Source organism: Oncorhynchus gorbuscha, linkage group LG08 (genome assembly GCF_021184085.1).
Source record: "Oncorhynchus gorbuscha isolate QuinsamMale2020 ecotype Even-year linkage group LG08, OgorEven_v1.0, whole genome shotgun sequence".
NCBI lineage: Eukaryota > Metazoa > Chordata > Actinopteri > Salmoniformes > Salmonidae > Oncorhynchus > Oncorhynchus gorbuscha.
This window is the reverse complement of record NC_060180.1, coordinates 21218998-21241380: the sequence shown is the minus strand read 5'-3', so window position 1 is coordinate 21241380 and position 22383 is coordinate 21218998. Positions and strand designations below refer to the sequence as shown.

At 44.7% G+C, this 22383-nt stretch overlaps 1 protein-coding gene across 6 annotated transcripts in view; it reads right to left on the bottom strand.

Annotated features, from left to right (window-relative positions):
- The window catches only part of usp54a (ubiquitin specific peptidase 54a), a 107162-nt gene that overhangs the window by 78872 nt on the left and 5907 nt on the right, over positions 1-22383 (bottom strand). For 5 of the 6 annotated variants that reach the window (XM_046358798.1, XM_046358802.1, XM_046358801.1 and 2 more), the window contains exon 2: positions 40-141. The exons of the other annotated variant lie outside the window; for it this stretch is intronic. The gene's annotated coding sequence lies outside the window, so the exon portion shown is untranslated. The remainder of the gene's footprint in view (positions 1-39; positions 142-22383) is intronic. 6 annotated transcript variants of the gene reach the window in all.

Sequence of the window (22383 nt, the reverse complement as noted above, 5' to 3'; positions counted from 1 at the left end):
GTGCAGTTTCAATAACAGACAGCTCTTTTCTGTACTTACTTATATCAACGTGCCGCCTGGGAGGCATCTGCACTCCGGTCTCTCTAGCAGCTGTGTGGTGTGATAGTGGAGCCGCCACAACGTAGGTCTTCCCAGGTGACACTGAAATAATGACATCATCCCTGTCAGCATATACCTGTTTCCTCAGGAAGCCCCTCCCACCTCCCCTCTGTACACCTATTAAAGAGACAGACACTCAGCAGGGCTGCCAGGAAAGAGGAAACACACTGAACTTAACAGGGTTCCCCGTACAATGAGTCTGTGATACACAAGGCATTATATAAGATGAAGAATTTATGCTGTGCTTCAGTATAAAGGGAACTTTGGGAACAGTTCTAACATGTATTTTACAGTTGTACATTTGAGTCATTTAGCAGACGTTCTTATCCAGAGCGACTTACAGTAGTGAGGGCATACATTTTCCTACTGGTCCCCCGTGGGAATCAAATCCACAACCCTGGCGTTGTAAGTGCCATGTTCTACCAACTGAGCCACACGGGACACGGTTTTATACATTTTGAAGGGTGTTTGTTTCATGGCTCTTTTGGTGTTTCTCGATTTTCAAATACACAGTAAGCATTTAGTAATGTTAAATTATGGACGTGGTCTAGCTGAGAAAAATGTCTCCCCTTCCTATAGTCAGTGACACAGACTGCAAGACATAAACACTGTATAATCATTGAATACATGTGTGATATTGCTGTTTGCCATGTGCTCCTCCCTCTAAATCACTTTAATATTTATGAATCTCACACACCGTGCCTCATTGAATCAGAGCTTCAATTCAAATGTATGGCAAGGCAATAGGCAAGCAAAAGAGTTATTGATGATGCGTCCCTGCCATTAGTTGGTCTGCGAGTGGTTAATAAATATCAATATTTCATAGCTTACTTGTTGACTGGATGGATTGAGTAGCAATAAGTATCTTTAACACGCAATGTTGAGGCACATAGTGAGGTCTGCACAACCAACGCATCACCGGGGACAAACTACCTGCCCTCCAGGAAACCTACACCCCTGATGTCACAGGAAGGCCAAAAAGATCATCAAGGTAAACAACCACCCGAGCCACTGCCTGTTCACCCCGCTATCATCCAGAAGGCGAGGTCAGTATGTCACGTTCTGACCATAGTTCCTGTGTGTTTTCCTTGTTTTAGTGTTGGTCAGGACGTGAGCTGGGTGGCCATTCTATGTTGTGTGTCTGGTTTGTCTATTTCTATGTTTGGCCTGATATGGTTCTCAATCAGAGGCAGGTGTTAGTCATTGTCTCTGATTGGGAACCATATTTAGGTAGCCTGTTTTGTGTTGGGATTTGTGGGTGGTTGTTTCCTGTCTTTGTGATTTATGCACCAGTTAAGACTGTTTCGGTTTTCACGTTTATGGTTTTGTATCCTGTTCATGTTTGAGTTCTTATCTTATTAAATTAACATGAACTCTAATCATGCTGCGTTTTGGTCTGCCTCTCCTTCCCAGGAAGAAAGCCGTTACACAGTAGAGGTGCATCAAAGCTGGGACCAAGAGACTGAAAAACAGCTTCTATCTCAAGGCCATCAGACTGTTAAACAACCATCACTAACATTGAGTGGCTGCTGCCAACATACTGACTCAAATCTCTAGCCACTTTAATAATTAACAATTGGATGTAATAAATGTATCACTAGTCACTTTAAACAGGCTACGTGGCAGCGTAGCCTAGTGGTTAGAGCATTGGACTAGTAACCGGAAGGTTGTGAGTTCAAACCCCCGAGCTGACAAGGTACAAATCTGTCGTTCTGCCCCTGAACAGACAGACTGTTCCCAGGCCGTCATTGAGAATAAGAATATGTTCTTAACTGACTTGCCTGGTTAAATAAAGGTAAAATTAAAAAAAAAAAAAAATACTCATCTCATATGTATATACTGTACTCTATACCATCTACTACCTCTTGCCTATGCAGCACGGCCATCTCTTATCCATATATTTATATGTACATATTCTTATTCACTCCTTTACACTTGTGTGTATAAGGTAGTTGTTGTGAAATTGTTAGATATTATACTTGTTAGATATTACTGCACGGTCGGAACTAGAAGCACAAGTATTTCGCTACACTCGCATTAACATCTGCTAACCATGTGTATGTCACTCAAATACTACAAATAGCAATAATATGATATCCCATTGGCAGGAGGGAGATCAGACATTTGCTGCAGGCTATACATCAATGAGTTTCAAACAAAATTCCACTTGATCTAGGCCTAAGTCACCAACACTGTCATACGGATCATAAAAAGCTTCAGAAATTCCTGTGATGGATAAATGATTACCATACATCCCGAACGGTATCATAGCTGCTATGAAGACCAATGTCATGACTGATTTGTCATGTGAACGTGTGATTCGTTCGAAAGCTACGCCCTATTCGGCCCCGCACCAGCCTTTCAGGAGCCTAAAGTGGCTTGTCGGTTATCTGTCACCGGCCAAACGTTTTCAGAGCAGTGGACGGTGATGATAATGACCATATAATTCATCATCTGTTTCATCCTCTAATCCTGGAGTGTAAAACAGGGGGAAATCCTGATCCTGTGAGCAGGTAATGGTAAGGTAAAGTTAGGCCACTGAGACACATATTGTAAAAACAGTGTAATAACACAACAGAGACTCTAAATAATGGAAGAATGAATCAAAAAAAGTAGGCCCACTGATTCATTTATAGACTGTTTGCTTCAATATTTAGCCTAGCGAGATGTAGGCCAGTGTTATTGTCATCAGAAATAGCCTGGTTTCCATGCTCACCCATAATAGCAATGCGGAGGGAAATGGACATGAGGTAGGCCTACAAAAAGCTTGATATAAAAGCAGCCAATCGGAGAGCTCCGCAAAACGAAATAGAAGAAAACACAAGCAATGCAAAGGAAGCGATAGAGAGTCTTGAGGAAGAAATAGGATCTCTGGAAAGATGACCATAAGACGCAGTGGAACCATTAACACAAAAAGACAGTGGCATAAAAGACTAGAGTGCCAAATGTTATATTCTGCCAAGACTTTTATCACTCTGCTCATAATCCCAATGAGTCACAGTCTATCCAGGGGGGAAACACAATCTCAGTGTGCTCCGCTGTTTATTCCCAGTACAGCACCAATCTGCTCTCTGCCAACATTGTAATAAGCCAGAGCAGGTCCTCAAGCACAATAAACTATCATCGCATTATCATAAAACCCTACTAGGCAATTCTAAACTTTAGCTCCCTAAATCTCCCTTACACAAGATGAACACAATCAATTATTGAAATATGCAAATCTGGACAATTAAGGATTATGTGTGGTTTTTCGTTGAGATTCGATTCATCTCAGCGTGTCGCCAACGGGGGAAGTGAAATCAACACAGCTTCACTACTTCCATCTAATTATTTCCAACAGCAAACAGCAGGCTACCTCGAACTATCTTACGTCCCCCTACAGTGTTTCGCCCGTTCTCTCTTTCTGAATAACGTTTTATTGTGTGAGACACATTTCAAAATTGAGATAATGCACCACTCGTCTCCTTTCAAGCCGTAAACAAAGGCCTTAAGACAAATTAAACTGCTGCGCATCAACAAAAGAGTACACTATAGATTCCTCTCTTCCAACCAATTAGGAGAGGACCTGACCTGACCCATAATGTCACTACAGACTAAGGATAGGCTCCGTCACTGTTAGATACATAGGCAGCAAAGATCAGGAGGAGGGTTAGGGGACAAGGTGCAAAGGGTGCATCAGGATAATGAGGCTAGCTGGCTGTAAACAGATGCTGTCAGTTTCCTAGGGTGTCAACCTCCACACCCATCGTGGACAGTCATTCACCATTCACCAATGCTCATGCATCCATTTAGTCACAATTGCTGGAATCTCTAAGGGACATATTCTAATCTACTGAGCATTCTTATACGTAAATCTACTGTAACATGTTTTCTGATGCAACACTTAGCGCTCAGAATAGCCTCTCTCTCTATCAGATCCCACCGATGTACTCTGGTGGGCTGGAACCTGGAACTAGTCTCAGCTTTCACTCACCATATGCCTCCCTGGCATACACTGGTGCCAAAGGGAGGAAGTGATCCACTGGTCAACAAATGAGCAAACCGACCCTGACGCTCCTCAAAACTACATGAAGCCTCTATCTTTAGTACCACACACCGGCTTCAACATCATAAGCACAGAAGAGATAAGAAAAGAGAAATCCCAATTTATTGTTGTCTAAAAAGGATATGTGAACATATTCTATGTAAGGCTGGTTAAAGTTCAAATAGAGGCTAATACCACTGATGTCAACCCAACATGCTTTGATTATGGCGTCTGCCGGGCTGAGGTTGGATGACTCGTCACTGCTGGTGTTGGGTGTGGACTTCCTGATGGTGGTTTCTGGCAAACCTTTCTATCCAATCAAAATGGGTTAGGCTGGCCAAAGTTGAATTACTGTTAAACGGATGCCCCGCCTCACTTTTCTCCACACCCCGATAAATGAATAAAATATGTGTGTCATTTGTTGGGAAATATAGTCAGCTCTTTGTTTATAATTCACTGTCCGCTCTCCCTTGAGGCTTTCCCAAATGGATGTCCAAGAGAGCAAACAGCCTCAGATCACACGGTCAGATGATGTTCGAGCCTCGGATTGGACAATGAAACACACACGTTCCCCCCCTCAGGCGACGTGCAGATGTTTCATTTCTCTCTCATGCAGTCATGGCTGAAGCCAGGTTAAACGTGGGACGTCCCTCATTATAGAAACAACAATGTAATTTAACCAACCGACTGACCAGAGATCAGGGCATTCATCAGCAAAGACACAGTGCAAGCTGATAGTATTTTGGACAACCAAATTGAAGTCAAAATGATTGATGAAATCGAAGTGTGTCAGCTGGACGGTGATTTGCGATTCATAACTTACATTTTACCGGTACTACCAAGTAGTAGTAGTAGGCCAACCGATAACACCACGACGGAATGCCTTTGAAGAGATGATGCGCCGCAAAGAACAGCAAGAATGTCCAGCAAAGTACATAGCCAGTGGCACGCTCACACTTCGTGCAGATCAGCAGGTGGGGGCTTTTCCTGGCAGCCAGGTGAGACAATCGAAGGAGGATACGGTGAGAAAGGGTACTGGGCTCAAATTTAGTCACCCTTGATCGATATAGATTGATGCTTCTAATTGTACATGTTATAAACAAAAATATATATATTTTGACGATGATAGGTTATACTCTATGGCTGGATTTATGTATTTTTTCCAATGCTACATTCATTTGGCAGACCTAGCTTGATTGACCCTCTTTCTACAAGGCCATGTCTATGAGAGGCCTAATCATATTTGAATTAATATTTTGTTAACGCCTAGGCTATAGAGATGCATTCAGGTAATGAACTCATTATTATGCATCAACATTTTAATTTGATTACAATTATTTATTGTCAATCATTCTTGAATTTGTTAGGCTATATGATTAAGTAGATTAATGAACTGATAATACTTTACTTAAAAAAAAATATATATATATGTAATATGATAGGATGTGTAATAGAATGCAATATTCTATGTGAATAATGTTAATTTGTGTATTTATAATAATGAACTGAAAATCAGTCTGAAATGGAATATTTTGCCTATTCTTCATGTCCATATAGCCTAGGACAATGTGGTAAAGTACTGTTATTCCTTATCCTCCCAATGTATTTTTTATTGTCATTTTTTCGCTCACTCGCCTCACTTTCCTGGGAGGAAAATCCATTAAAAACAGTGGATCAATTTTGTCTGGCCTTAGGTATAGACTTAGCTTAGGAGCACTTACTGTAAGTAACTTATTCTGCAATGATTCTACCAACACCCCCCATCTTATTATGAAATCATTTTTATCTCTTACGGTACTACGGTACACCAAAAACCACAGTGGGAGGGAAGAGGGGGGTGTTGGGTGTAAGGCAATTCCATGATCACAGAATGATGCTGATAATCACTTTTTGACTTAAAAACGTATGCCAAACAAGAACCATTGATTGCAAAGTGAAACCAACCCTAACACTCTATGGACAAGAAACTACTTTTAATCATTTCAACTGAACATTTTTTATAAAACATTTACTTGAACAACATTGCAGATGCAAAGTTTGATAACAGAATGATGGTAAAACTTCCCTCCGTTTTTTATGTGACCAGGTTTTCCTAAAACTGTTCAAATATTTACTCCGAATTAAGATTCTGCTTCTCCAGCGTTGGTCTTTACAGATTCAAAGATTTCTACAGAAAGAAGGGGGTGTCAGCTAAGATATGACACCTTGAGTTAGATGTATCATGAATAGGTACAAAAGGGTAGAATAGGGTTGCAAAAGTCTGATAACTTTCCCAAAATGTCCAGGTTTCTCAGAAATCCTGGTTATAGGTTCATGGATTTCCTGCCTAATCCTTCCTGATTTCGTGAATATTCCAACCAGGACTTCTGGAAAATCTGGGAATTTCTGGAAAGTTAACAGAACCCTAGGTAGAAATATAAAATATCCTCCTTTGCATATTTGGGTATTGTTCTAAACACGGGCTATTCTAATGATCTCCGCCCCCAAACAAGAACACATTTGGTTTGTCCAGACCGGACCAAATATGAACCAATCATAGACGTCTATGTTTCATAACTTTTGACATCACAGTGCAGTACAGTGGAGTACAGTAAAGTAGAGTTCAGTAAAGTAGAGTATAACACAGTACAGTACATTATGGACAGTGTGCTCTACTGTACCGTACAGTTCTATGCTACTCTACTACAGTACAGATATTGCACTCTTCTTTACTTTACTGTATTGTACTCCTCTTTAATGTGCTCTGCTGTACTGTACTGTCTAAACTTGTGAAACATAGACGTCAATGATTGTTTCAGACTCGGTCCGGACAGATCAGAACCAATCATGGACGTCTATTTTCGAGTCAAATCAAGGACCGTCTGGACTTGAGCCCAACAACGTGGATGTTGAAATCAAGGCAAAGGCAGGCTGACCACATTTCAACTACTTTTCAATGTCCATGGACGTCCGGTGTTGGTCGGTGTTCAGTGAGTGAAGATGCTGGTTAAAGTAAATGAAAAGAAAGGGGACTCATCGATAGGTGTCAGTAAGAGGCAGGAGAGATGTGACATTAACTGGAGAGAAAGAAGAGAGAGAGGGAGAGAGAGGTTATCCAGACGGTTTTCAAACTCTTGCTTTGACCACCAGATGACAGAAAGAGAAAGAAAACATACGAGCTGAACATAACAGTATGCCAGTGGAAGGGAGGACAGTAGCAGGTGACCCAACTGTGGTTTGTTACTACATTGCATTCGGAAAGTATTGAGACCACTTGACTTTTTCCACATTATGTTACGTTACAGACTTAGTCTAAAATTGAATAATAAATAAAAAAATCCTCATCAATCTACACACAATAACCCATAAAGACACAACAAAAACAGGTTTTTCGAAATTTTAGCAAAATTCTTTTAAAAAACAAAACAGAAATACCTTATTTACATACTACTCGGAATACCAGGTCCATACTACTTGTATAGAGAACTGATACTGTATACTTGTTGATGGGGTGGGATTGGCGTGGGGTGTGGGGGGTCCGTGGGTGGCTTTTAACTATTTCTGGGGATTCCAAATGTCTTACTCATCGTTTGAAACAAGTTTGGTCCAAATCGGATGTTAGGTACTATATTTATTGAATATTATATGAATCCTATAAATTAAAATGGCCAATTTGGGTGCAATCAATTAGGTGAATTTCTCATATATCAAACTATGTGTTAACAAAATAATGTTGCATGAATGCTAATCTTATCTGTTTCTAACTAAAGAAATGATTTCAGAACAAGCTGAGATGGTGAGTTGCTGAAATGACATGGAATGACCCTTCTACAAACTTGTATTATCCTCTCTCCTCATGAGGGGGAGAAATGTGAAAATATCTTAAAGGTCCAATGCAACTCTTTTCAGCTCAATATCAAATCATTTCTGTTTGACAATTAAGTAAATTACTGTGATTGTTTTCAATAAAAATAGCAATAAAAAAACAAAACGAACAAAGCTTCTTAGCAAAGAGCAATTTCCCAAGCAATAATTTTTCTAGGACTGTCTGGGTGGGGAGGGAGGGGAAAACTGAAAACTACCTGTTATTGGCAGAGAGGTTTGGAACTCTCTTTCTTACTGGTCTATAAACTAATTTACCACCTGGTGATGTCACCCCTTTCCAACTGTTTAACCAGAAATCAAAACCTTTGCTTATTCCTAATATTAAGAATAGAAAATGGTTGAAAAATGAAAATGTATGCCTTCATTTCAGAAAAATTTGATATGCTCCTTTGCGCTTTACGTTGGTGCTCATGGGTTCATTCACACGAACATGCCCTGTATTAAAATGAGCAAATCTGCAGGGTTAGGCTACCCAACTTGGCAAGTCCTTGTGAGCCTTTCTATAACCTATGGTAGAGCGCCACGTTTCACCAATACTGTCTGAAAGTGGGCTTTGTGAAAGAGGGAAAGAGAGAGAACATGGGACAGATGGGTCATGAAGTTTTAAAGAAATGTGGAACAAGATGTCGTCTGACCCCCACAACTTCGACTGTGTTGTTGTTAACATAGCTGACATAGTCCTCCCAAGCTTCACACTATCTGAGTGGTCCACAATGTGGTTTAAAAATGTATGAATTTTGTATTGTAACCATACCATAATAATCACCCTTCATGTTAGATACAATGTGTTATGTCAGCTTCAATGAATGAATGCACGATTCAATGACAGCAAATATTGTGGTTCACTGTACTGTCCTTTTGTAAGTCTCCGCATGTTATTTTGTTGTGCTGCAGCTGACATTCATTCTGCCTGTTCTAGCGCTGAGAGAACAGCAGGGACAGCTGACATTTGTACATGTTTAATAGCGGTGTGGTTAACCTTAAGTCATCTCCTCTTAAGGAGAACTGTAGGTCCAATCAAAACAATGAAGAGAGCATCCTATTAAAGTGACGCGAGCCAGCCTGACTAACTGAAGCCATAAATCACCCATATTCCACGCACTCACACTTCTGGCATGTGTTAAATAAGGCTATGTGTAAATGATGTGATTATCTAACATATTTTATCTGTTGCATATCGCATGGTCATTATCCCAGGGGACATAATGCAGTCTGGTTGATTGTTGGGGGCACTATTACTGACTCTAGGGGTAAATTTGTCTCCATGAATTATTGTAGATACAGTTGAAGTCGGAAGTTTACATACACCTTAGCCAAATACATTTAAACACAGTTTTTCCCAATTCTCTGTCTTAGGTCAGTTAGGATCACCACTTTATTTTAAGAATGTGAAATGTCAGAATAATAGTAGAGAGAATTATTTATTTCAGCATTTCTTTTTTTCATTACATTCCCAGTGGGTCAGAAGTTTACATACACTCAATTAGTATTTGGTAGCATTGTCTTTCAATTGTTTAACTTGGGTAAAAAGTGTTGGGTAAGCTTCCACAAGCTTCCCACAATAAGTTGGGTGAATTTTGTCCATTCCTCCTGTCAGAGCTGGTGTAACTGAGTCAGGTTTGTAGGCCTCCTTGCTCGCACACACTTTTTTGGTTCTGCCCACACATTTTCTATAGGATGGAGGTCAGAGCTTTGTGATGGCCACTCCAATACCTTGACTTTGTTGTCCTTAAGCCATTTTGCCACAACTTTGGAAGTATGCTTGGGGTCATTGTCCATTTGGAAGACCCATTTCTGACCAAGCTTTAACTTCCTGACTGATGTCTTGAGATGTTGCTTCAATATATCCACCTAATTTTCCATCCTCATGATGCCCTCTATTTTGTGAAGTGCACCAGTCACTCCTGCAGAAAAGCGCCCCCATAACATGATGCTGCCAGCCCGTGCCTCACGGTTGGGATGGTGTTCTTCGGCTTGCAAGCCTCCCCCTTTTTCCTCCAAACGTAACGATGGTCATTATGGCCAAACAGTTCTATTTTTGTTTCATCAGATCAGAAGACATTTCCCCAAAAAGTATGATCTTTGTCCCCATGTGCAGTTCCAAACCATAGTCGGGCTTTTTTATGGCGGTTTTGGAGCAGTGGCTTCTTCCTTGCTGAGCGGCCTTTCAGGTTATGTCGATATAGGACTCATTTTACTGTGGATATAGATGCCTTTGTACCTGCTTCCTCCAGCATCTTCACAAGGTCCTATGCTGTTGTTCTGGGATTGATTTGCACTTTTCGCACCAAAGTACGTTCATCTCTAGGAAACAGACCGCGTCTCCTTCCTGAGCGGTATGACGGCTGCGTGGTCCCATGGTGTTTATACTTGTGTGCTATTGTTTGTACAGATGAACGTGGTACCTTCAGGCTTTTGGAAATTTTTATTTTTTTATTTTTTATTTTTTATTTTTAGAGTGAAGTACATCAAAAAAAATCAAGAGAAAACTGCAAGACTCAATAGAAGACAAAACAAGGAACAAACCAAAAAGACAGGCTTTTGAAAAATTAACTATTTTTCATAAAATTGTACAGTTATCTTAGCTAGCTGAATTGCTAGCAGAATTGTTTACTTGTTGCTAAGCAGTTGCTAGGGACTCTCCTGGAAGAAGCTAGCTAGCTTACAAAGAATAACAACAAAAAATATCTAGTTAACAGAAGAAAGGAAGACAAAATAAGGACAAAAGAAGGACAGAAGAAAAAGGAAAAGAAAGAGGACAACATAGTGAAACAGTCAGCACTTCTATTGCAACTTGTATTTCGTCGTCCTAACATAGTCTACACTGCTATCTGCCCAGCAGCTAGCCAGCTAGCATACGTCCACCGTCTACCGAATAGCAGCACTGTAGAAACTATTACACTCAACTGAACGACTTGATTAGTGTAGTGTTAGCTAGCTACATAGTTGTCTTTGCTGTCTTCGTATCCAAGATAATTGTGTAGTTTAGAGCGTGTAGTCTTAGAGTGATTATCTTAATTTACTGAGGTTAGCTAGCCAGCTATTTGTCGTCATTAACGTAGGAGACACTGCTAGCTAGCCAACAGCTAGCCAACGTCTACTGAATAGAACTTCCGCACTCAACAACCCGGTCGCATTCCGCTTCGCTCCACAGGTAGTATCACATTTTTCATTTAATTTCATTACAGCACAACGGTTTGATTTGTTTGATCGTAGCTAGCTACATAGCTAGCTACATAGCCGTCTGTGTATCAAAGATAATTGTTATCGTTCTTTTAACGCAACGTAACGTAATCAACACTGCTAGCTAGCCAGCTAGCCCCGAATAGCAGCACTGTAGAAACTATTACACTCAACGGAACAACTTGATTAGTGTAGTGTCAACAACGCAGCCACTGCCAGCTAGCCTACAAAGTCAACAACGCAGCCACTGCCAGCTAGCCTACTTCAGCAGTACTGTATCATTTTAATAATTTTAGTCAATAAGATTCTTGCTACGTAAGCTTAACTTTCTGAACATTTGAGACGTGTAGTCCACTTGTCATTCCAATCTCCTTGCATTAGCGTAGCCTCTTCTGTAGCCTGTCAACTATGTGTCTGTCTATCCCTGTTCTCTCCTCTCTGCACAGACCATACAAACGCTCCACACCGCGTGGCCGCTGCCACCCTAATCTGGTGGTCCCAGCGCGCACGACCCACGTGGAGTTCCAGGTCTCCGGTAGCCTCTGGAACTGCCGATCTGCAGCCAACAAGGCAGAGTTCATCTCAGCCTATGCCTCCCTCCAGTCCCTCGACCTCTTGGCACTGACAGAAACATGGATCACCACAGATAACACTGCTACTCCTACTGCTCTCTCTTCGTCCGCCCACGTGTTCTCGCACACCCCGAGAGCTTCTGGTCAGCGGGGTGGTGGCATCGGGATCCTGATCTCTCCCAAGTGGTCATTCTCTCTTTCTCCCCTTACCCATCTGTCTATCGCCTCCTTTGAATTTCATGCTGTCACAGTTACCAGCCCTTTCAAGCTTAACATCCTTATCATTTATCGCCCTCCAGGTCCCCTCGGAGAGTTCATCAATGAGCTTGATGCCTTGATAAGCTCCTTTCCTGAGGACGGCTCACCTCTCACAGTTCTGGGCGACTTTAACCTCCCCACGTCTACCTTTGACTCATTCCTCTCTGCCTCCTTCTTTCCACTCCTCTCCTCTTTTGACCTCACCCTCTCACCTTCCCCCCTACTCACAAGGCAGGCAATACGCTCGACCTCATCTTTACTAGATGCTGTTTTTCCACTAACCTCATTGCAACTCCCCTCCAAGTCTCCGACCACTACCTTGTATCCTTTTCCCTCTCGCTCTCATCCAACACTTCCCACACTGCCCCTACTCGGATGGTATCGCGCCGTCCCAACCTTCGCTCTCTCTCCCCCGCTACTCTCTCCTCTTCCATCCTATCATCTCTTCCCTCTGCTCAAACCTTCTCCAACCTATCTCCTGATTCTGCCTCCTCAACCCTCCTCTCCTCCCTTTCTGCATCCTTTGACTCTCTATGTCCCCTATCTTCCAGGCCGGCTCGGTTTTCCCCTCCCGCTCCGTGGCTTGACGACTCATTGCGAGCTCACAGAACAGGGCTCCGAGCAGCCGAGCGGAAATGGAGGAAAACTCGCCTCCCTGCGGACCTGGCATCCTTTCACTCCCTCCTCTCTACATTTTCCTCCTCTGTCTCTGCTGCTAAAGCCACTTTCTACCACTCTAAATTCCAAGCATCTGCCTCTAACCCTAGGAAGCTCTTTGCCACCTTCTCCTCCCTCCTGAATCCTCCTCCCCCTCCCCCCATCCTCCCTCTCTGCAGATGACTTCGTCAACCATTTTGAAAAGAAGGTCGACGACATCCGATCCTCGTTTGCTAAGTCAAACGACACCGCTGGTTCTGCTCACAGTGCCCTACCCTGTGCTCTGACCTCTTTCTCCCCTCTCTCTCCAGATGAAATCTCGCGTCTTGTGACGGCCGGCGGCTGCCCAACAACCTGCCCGCTTGACCCTATCCCCTCCTCTCTTCTCCAGACCATTTCCGGAGACCTTCTCCCTTACCTCACCTCGCTCATCAACTTATCCCTGACCGCTGGCTACGTCCCTTCCGTCTTCAAGAGAGCGAAAGTTGCACCCCTTCTGAAAAAACCTACACTCGATCCCTCCGATGTCAACAACTACAGACCAGTATCCCTTCTTTCTTTTCTCTCCAAAACTCTTGAACGTGCCGTCCTTGGTCAGCTCTCCTGCTATCTCTCTCAGAATGACCTTCTTGATCCAAATCAGTCAGGTTTCAAGACTAGTCATTCAACTGAGACTGCTCTTCTCTGTATCACGGAGGCGCTCCGCACCGCTAAAGCTAACTCTCTCTCCTCTGCTCTCATCCTTCTAGACCTATCGGCTGCCTTCGATACTGTGAACCATCAGATCCTCCTCTCCACCCTCTCCGAGTTGGGCATCTCCGGCGTGGCCCACGCTTGGATTGCGTCCTACCTGACAGGTCGCTCCTACCAGGTGGCGTGGCGAGAATCTGTCTCCTCACCATGCGCTCTCACCACTGGTGTCCCCAGGGCTCTGTTCTAGGCCCTCTCCTATTCTCGCTATACACCAAGTCACTTGGCTCTGTCATAACCTCACATGGTCTCTCCTATCATTGCTATGCAGACGACACACAATTAATCTTCTCCTTTCCCCCTTCTGATGACCAGGTGGCGAATCGCATCTCTGCATGTCTGGCAGACATATCAGTGTGGATGACGGATCACCACCTCAAGCTGAACTTCGGCAAGACGGAGCTGCTCTTCCTCCCGGGAAGGACTGCCCGTTCCATGATCTCGCCATCACGGTTGACAACTCCATTGTGTCCTCCTCCCAGAGCGCTAAGAACCTTGGCGTGATCCTGGACAACACCCTGTCGTTCTCAACTAACATCAAGGCGGTGGCCCGTTCCTGTAGGTTCATGCTCTACAACATCCGCAGAGTACGACCCTGCCTCACACAGGAAGCGGCGCAGGTCCTAATCCAGGCACTTGTCATCTCCCGTCTGGATTACTGCAACTCGCTGTTGGCTGGGCTCCCTGCCTGTGCCATTAAACCCCTACAACTCATCCAGAACGCCGCAGCCCGTCTAGTGTTCAACCTTCCCAAGTTCTCTCACGTCACCCCGCTCCTCCGCTCTCTCCACTGGCTTCCAGTTGAAGCTCGCATCCGCTACAAGACCATGGTGCTTGCCTACGGAGCTGTGAGGGGAACGGCACCTCAGTACCTCCAGGCTCTGATCAGGCCCTACACCCAAATAAGGGCACTGCGTTCATCCACCTCTGGCCTGCTCGCCTCCCTACCACTGAGGAAGTACAGTTCCCGCTCAGCCCAGTCAAAACTGTTCGCTGCTCTGGCTCCCCAATGGTGGAACAAGCTCCCTCACGACGCCAGGACAGCGGAGTCAATCACCACCTTCCGGAGACACCTGAAACCCCACCTCTTTAAGGAATACCTAGGATAGGATAAAGTAATCCTTCTCACCCCCTCCCCCCTTAAAATATGTAGATGCACTATTGTAAAGTGGCTGTTCCACTGGATGTCATAAGGTGAATGCACCAATTTGTAAGTCGCTCTGGATAAGAGCGTCTGCTAAATGACTTAAATGTAAATGTAAATGTAAATTGCTCCCAAGGATGAACCAAACTTGTTGGGGTCTATAATTATTTTTATGAGGTCTTGGCTGATTTCTTTTGACTTTCCCTTGATGTCAACCAAAGAGGCACAGAGTTTGAAGTTAGGCCTTGAAATACATCCACAGGTACACCTCCAATTGACTCAAATGATGTCAATTAGCCTATCAGAAGCTTCGAAAGCCATGACATAATTTTATGGAATTTTCCAAGCTGTTTAAAGGTACGGTCAACTTAGTGTATGTAAACTTCTGACCCACTGGAATACAGAGAATTACAAGTGAAATCATCTGTCTGTAAACAATTGTTGGAAGAATTACTTGTGTTATGGACAAAGTAGATGTCCTAACCGACTTGCCAAAACTATAGTTTGTTAACAAGAAATGTGTGGAGTGGTTGAAAAACGAGTTTTAATGACTCGAACCTAAGTGTATGTAAACTTCCAACTTCAACTGTATTAGTAAAAACGGCCAATGGCCCACTGATAAGATCCGTCTGGAGCTGTGGTGTAACCTGTGAAGGCATTATTAGGTGAACTGGAAACAGACCAACGCCTGAGACACACGCCTGAGTGCCTGAAGTTGTCCCTCCACCATTCGCTACGCATCATTGAACATTAAATGCACCCCTTCTTTCCTTCCTTCCTCATACACAAAACAGCTGTGACAAGGCAGAACCAGCTTCTTCTGAATCCATTTAACAATGATGTCAGACGCCTATGCTCAGGTGGACTGACCTCCTAATAACTGAGATACTTGAATAATGAAAACGGATTGACTCCACGACAACAGATCGAAAAGAGTTTGATGCGAAAGTGAAACGGTAATGGATGAGGAGGGTGAGACTGGCTAATTACATAATGGCCAGTCTAGACTGCCTCTGCTAGTCTGCTTACACACAGATTCAGTGCATTAGGCATTACATGGCGACTGAACCAGAGCCTACCTCTGCATTACACTCTCCATTACCATCTAAAGACCAGCCTCTTGTCCCGATGTGTCTGCATAACTCCTGTTTAACAACAACTCTAATTTCTGCCACGTCCCCTCTCGGCAATCCTGCTTAGCCGTGTTTCATTTCTGCACCGGAGATTACAGCTGATAGAAAACATACGGCCGCTGCTGTGGGTGAAAATAAGCAGGCCTGGGCAGAGAGTGCAGGGGGAGGGATGTGGGGAGGGGCTCCGAGTCCATGGACGACATGCCAGGCATTGGTTCGCTCCGCCACAGAGGGTCTAATGGGAGCCTGACGCAGTAGGAGCAGGTTATCAGTAGACCGAGCAGCAGTACCTATAGAGATGTACAGCCCAGCCTCGCTAGCCTCCTGCTGGGAAAGGAATTGAATTTACCCCCGTTTTTTAACCATCCTCACTTCTCTGACAAATTGTAAAGGGAGGCCACATATTTCAGATGTGTTAGACCAAAGAATTGCAATTTACCAACTGGTGGGAGAAATATAACAGATCCAACACTAAAGGAGATGCTGAGTAGGTTATATTCTAATCTCTGATAAGAGACACAGTACTGTTTTGCACAGGACCCCTATTGTATCATCCTCTGACATTCACAGAGATGTCGCTTTTGCTCCACTGTTCCCAGGCTTGTTAATATTATAAATAGGTGGGGATAGCACATCACAACATGGGGTGGTCTCTCCTGCTTATCTGAGTTTGCACAGGACACTGGCTGCCAGGACGGACCAGGTTGATAATGGAGGTCACCGAGGCCCAGGTTAATAGAAGGGGAAAGCATCACGGCTTGATTCTAGACACCCAGAGTGCAGGAGCCGTGATCTAAGTCACTTTCTTGGGAGCTCTTTCAAGCAATAATCTGTTTTTGTTACTCCTCAGAAAGCAGCACTTTTATCCAAAAGTAGGCCTTATCCTCGGACCTCTAATAACACACTGGCTTTATCCAGGCCCTTCCTGACTAACATCAGGAAGCTGCACCTGCAACTTTCAAGCACAGCATACCGCCTACCAAAACAGTCCGCAGACCCTTTCTCTAAAAGAATGCATGGGAACACTCCATCCGTATGTTAAGTTATTCATCACCAAATTTTACATAACAATCCATGGCCTAATTTAGCATGCAGGCCAGGACTCACATTTACTTTGCACAGCTAATCTATGAGAGAGAGAGAGAGAGAGAGAGAGAGGGGGAGAGAGAGAGAGATGAAGGGGAGCTAAGAAAGAGAGAAAGAGGCCGAGGGGGCTGGTCAGAGATATCAAAGCATGCACTAATCTAATCACCCCCCCCTCTCCATACTTCACAGAGCTTGTGTTATTGTTTACTTGTTTATGCAACGCAAGGAGTGTTGAGAAGATACGCATGTCTGCACGATTTAGTCACGTTCACTTGGGAAAAGCACTTAGGGCAAAGGAAGGGAGAAAAACTGTCTGGCATTTTACATTTTGAAAGGACAATAGAATAACTCTCTCTCCTTCTCTAGCCTAAGCCTCTCTGTGTTTTTCTAACTTCTGCAGATCTTGAGTTGTAACAGATCAGCAATTCATAACCAATTAGCCTAGCTACAGTATAACCCTTAGATCCCTCTCCAGACTGTTTATATACAGTTGAAGTGGAAAGTTTACATACACTTAGGTTCGAGTCATTTAAACTAGTTTTTCAACCACCCCACAAATTTCTTGTTAACGAACTATAGTTTGGGCAAGTCGGTGAGGACATCTACTTTGTGCATGACACAAGTCATTTTCCAACAATTGTTTACAGACAGATAATTTCACGTATAATCCACTGAATCACAATTCCAGTGGGTCAGACGTTTACATGACCTAAGTTGACTGTGCCTTTAGACAGCTTGGAAAATTCCAGAAAATGATGTTATGGCTTTAGAAGCTTCTGATAGGCTAATTGACATCATTTGAGTCTGTTGGAAGTATACCTGTGGATGTATTTCAAGGCCTACCTTCAAACTCAGTGCTTCTTTGCTTGACATCAGGTGAAAATCAAAAGAAATCAGCCAAGACTGTCATGCAGGTGATAGAGGACCCAAAAGCGACTTAACAGAAACAGAGTTTATTCAAGTCCAAACAGGGAATAACAGAAATCCTCTAGTCTGTAGAGGGGAATGACAAGAGAAGCGGCCACAGACTGCAGGTCGCTTCGGGTAGGCGCAGGCCGTAGTAGACAGAGACACCTGCTCACACGCAGCATCTGATGAAGGCAAAAAACACGACAGGACAGGGCGAAACACAATCACAGCATGGTGAATACAAAACAAGGAACCGACGGGACAGGAACGGAACACAAAGGAATAAATAGGGACTCTAATCAGGGGAAAGGATCGGGAACAGGTGTGGGAAGACTAAATGATGATTAGGGGAATAGGAACAGCTGGGAGCAGGAACGGAACGATAGAGAGAGGAGAGAGAGGGATAGAAAAAGGGAACGAACCTAATAAGACCAGCAGGGGGAAACGAACAGAAGGAAAAGCAAAATGACAAGATGATATAAGACAAAACATGACAGTACCCCCCCACTCACCGAGCGCCTCCTGGCGCTCTCGAGGAGGAACACTGGCGGCAACGGAGGAAATCATAGATCAAACGGTCCAGCACGTCCCGAGAAAGAACCCAACTCCTCTCCTCAGGACCGTAACGAAAACGATAAAAAGGGAAACTAGGGTACTACTCTAAAAAAAAAATGAGAACTAGGGACAGACTGAGACACAGCAAGGGCAGGAACAAGAACAGGAGAGATGCGATGGCAGGGAACAGACTGAGACCCAGCAAGACCAGGAGCAGAAGCAGAAGAAAAATTACCAGACTTCTTCTGAGCGCAGTCTGAACACGCAGCCACGAAACGGCGCGTGTCACGCTCCTGAGTCGGCCACCAAAAGCGCTGGCGAATAGACGCAAGAGTGCCTCGAACACCGGGATGACCAGCTAACTTGGCAGAGTGAGCCCACTGAAGAACAGCCAGACGAGTGGAAACAGGAACGAAAAGGAGGTTACTAGGACAAGCGCGCGGCGACGCAGTGTGCGTGAGTGCTTGCTTAACCTGTCTTTCAATTCCCCAGACTGTCAACCCGACAACACGCCCATAAGGAAGAATCCCTCGAGATCAGTAGAAGCCACAGAAGAACTAAACAGACGGGATAAGGCATCAGGCTTGGTGTTCTTGCTACCCGGACGGTAAGAAATCACAAACTCGAAACGAGCGAAAAACAACGCCCAACGAGCTTGACGGGCATTAAGTCGTTTGGCAGAACGGATGTACTCAAGGTTCTTATGGTCTGTCCAAACGACAAAGGAACGGTCGCCCCCTCCAACCACTGTCGCCATTCGCCTAGGGCTAAGCGGATGGCGAGCAGTTCACGGTTACCCACATCATAGTTGCGCTCAGATGGCGACAGGCGATGAGAAAAATAAGCGCAAGGATGAACCTTATCGTCAGACTGGAAGCGCTGGGATAGAATGGCTCCCACGCCTACCTCTGAAGCGTCAACCTCGACAATGAATTGTCTAGTGACGTCAGGAGTAACGAGGATAGGAGCGGACGTAAAACGTTCTTTTAGAAGATCAAAAGCTCCCTGGGCGGAACCGGACCACTTAAAACACGTCTTGACAGAAGTAAGAGCTGTGAGAGGGGCAGCAACTTGACCGAAATTACGAATGAAACGCCGATAGAAATTAGCGAAACCTAAAAAGCGCTGCAACTCGACACGTGACCTTGGAACGGGCCAATCACTGACAGCTTGGACCTTAGCGGAATCCATCTGAATGCCTTCAGCGGAAATAACGGAACCGAGAAAAGTAACGGAGGAGACATGAAAAGAGCACTTCTCAGCCTTTACGTAGAGACAATTACATTTACATTTACATTTAAGCAATTCTCTAAAAGGCGCTGTAGAACACGTCGAACGTGCTGAACATGAATCTCGAGTGACGGAGAAAAAATCAGGATATCGTCAAGATAGACAAAAACAAAAATGTTCAGCATGTCTCTCAGAACATCATTAACTAATGCCTGAAAAACAGCTGGCGCATTGGCGAGACCGAACGGCAGAACCCGGTACTCAAAATGCCCTAACGGAGTGTTAAACGCCGTTTTCCACTCGTCCCCCTCTCTGATGCGCACGAGATGGTAAGCGTTACGAAGGTCCAACTTAGTAAAGCACCTGGCTCCCTGCAGAATCTCGAAGGCTGATGACATAAGGGGAAGCGGATAACGATTCTTAACCGTTATGTCATTCAGCCCTCGATAATCCACGCAGGGGCGCAGAGTACCGTCCTTCTTCTTAACAAAAAAGAACCCCGCCCCGGCCGGAGAAGAAGAAGGCACTATGGTACCGGCGTCAAGAGACACAGACAAATAATCCTCGAGAGCCTTACGTTCGGGAGCCGACAGAGAGTATAGTCTACCTCGAGGAGGAGTGGTCCCCGGAAGGAGATCAATACTACAATCATACGACCGGTGAGGAGGAAGGGAGTTGGCTCGGGACCGACTGAAGACCGTGCGCAGATCATGATATTCCTCCGGCACTCCTGTCAAATCGCCAGGTTCCTCCTGGGAAGTAGGGACAGAAGAAACGGGAGGGATGGCAGACATTAAACACTTCACATGACAAGAAACGTTCCAGGATAGGATAGAATTACTAGACCAATTAATAGAAGGATTATGACATACTAGCCAGGGATGACCCAAAACAACAGGTGTAAACGGTGAACGGAAAATCAAAAAAGAAATAGTCTCACTGTGGTTACCAGATACTGTGAGGGTTAAAGGTAGTGTCTCAAATCTGATACTGGGAAGATGACTACCATCTAAGGCAAACATGGGCGTAGGCTTGTCTAACGGTCTGAAAGGAATGTTATGTTTCCGAACCCATGCTTCGTCCATGAAACAACCCTCAGCCCCAGAGTCAATCAAGGCACTGCATGTAGCACCCGAACCGGTCCAGCGTAGATGGACCGACATAGTAGTACAAGATCTAGATGAAGAGACCAGAGTAGTAGCGCTCACCAGTAGCCCTCCGCTTACTGATGGGCTCTGGCCTCTTACTGGACATGAATTAACAAAATGTCCAGCAACTCCGCAATAGAGGCACAGGCGGTTGGTGATCCTCCGTTCCCTCTCCTTAGTCGAGATGCGAATCCCTCCCAGCTGCATGGGCTCAGTCTCAAAGCCAGAGGAGGGAGATGGTTGCGATGCGGAGCAGGGAAACACCGTTGATGCGAGCTCTCTTCCACGAGCCCGGTGACGAAGATCTACCCGTCGTTCTATGCGGATGGCGAGAGCAATCAAAGAGTCCACATCTGAAGGAACCTCCCGGGAGAGAATCTCATCCTTAACCACTGCGTGGAGTCCCTCCAGAAAACGAGCGAGCAGCGCCGGCTCGTTCCACTCACTAGAGGCAGCAAGGTGGGTTATTAACCCTAGGTTCTGGAGGCTCGGCAGGCCAGGAAGTAACAGGTGGCACGAGACGTAGACTCTGGAACTGTCCAGAGAGGTCGGAAACCTGAGCGGCCAGGTTCTCCACGGCATGGCGAGCAGCAGACAATTCCTGCTCGTGTCTGCCGAGCATGGCTCCTTGGATCTCGACGGCAGTGTAACGAGCGTCTGAAGTCGCTGGGTCCATTACTTGGTCGGTTCCTTCTGTCATGCAGGTGATAGAGGACCCAAAAGCGACTTAACAGAAACAGAGTTTATTCAAGTCCAAACAGGGAATAACAGAAATCCTCTAGTCTGTAGAGGGGAATGACAAGAGAAGCGGCCACAGACTGCAGGTCGCTTCGGGTAGGCGCAGGCCGTAGTAGACAGAGACACCTGCTCACACGCAGCATCTGATGAAGGCAAAAAAACACGACAGGACAGGGCGAAACACAATCACAGCATGGTGAATACAAAACAAGGAACCGACGGGACAGGAACGGAACACAAAGGAATAAATAGGGACTCTAATCAGGGGAAAGGATCGGGAACAGGTGTGGGAAGACTAAATGATGATTAGGGGAATAGGAACAGCTGGGAGCAGGAACGGAACGATAGAGAGAGGGAGAGAGAGGGATAGAAAAAGGGAACGAACCTAATAAGATCAGCAGGGGGAAACGAACAGAAGGAAAAGCAAAATGACAAGATGATATAAGACAAAACATGACAAAGACGTCAGAAAAAGAATTGTAGACCTCCACAAGTCGTGTTCATCCTTGGGAGCAATTTCCAAAAGCCTGAAGGTACCACGTTCATCTGTACAAACAATAGCACACAAGTATAAACATCATGGGACCACGCAACCGTCATACTGCTCAGGAAGGAGATGCGTTCTGCCTCCTAGAGATGAACGTACTTTGGTGTGAAAAGTGCAAATCAATCCCAGAACAACAGCAAAGGACCTTGTGAAGATGCTGGAGGAAACAGGTACAAAAGTATCTATATCCACAGTAAAATGAGTCCTATATCGACATAACCTTAAAGGCCGCTCAGCAAGGAGGAAGCCACTGTCCCAAAACCGCCGTAAAAAAAGGCCAGAATATGGTTGGCAACTGCACAAGCGGACAAAGATCATACTTTTTGGAGAAATGTCCTCTGATCTGATGAAACAAAAATAGAACTGTTTGGCCATAATGACCATCGTTATGTTTGGAGGAAATAGGGGGAGGCTTGCAAGCCGAAGAACACCATCCCAACCGTGAAGCACAGGGCGGCAGCATCATGTTGTGGGGGTGCTTTGTTG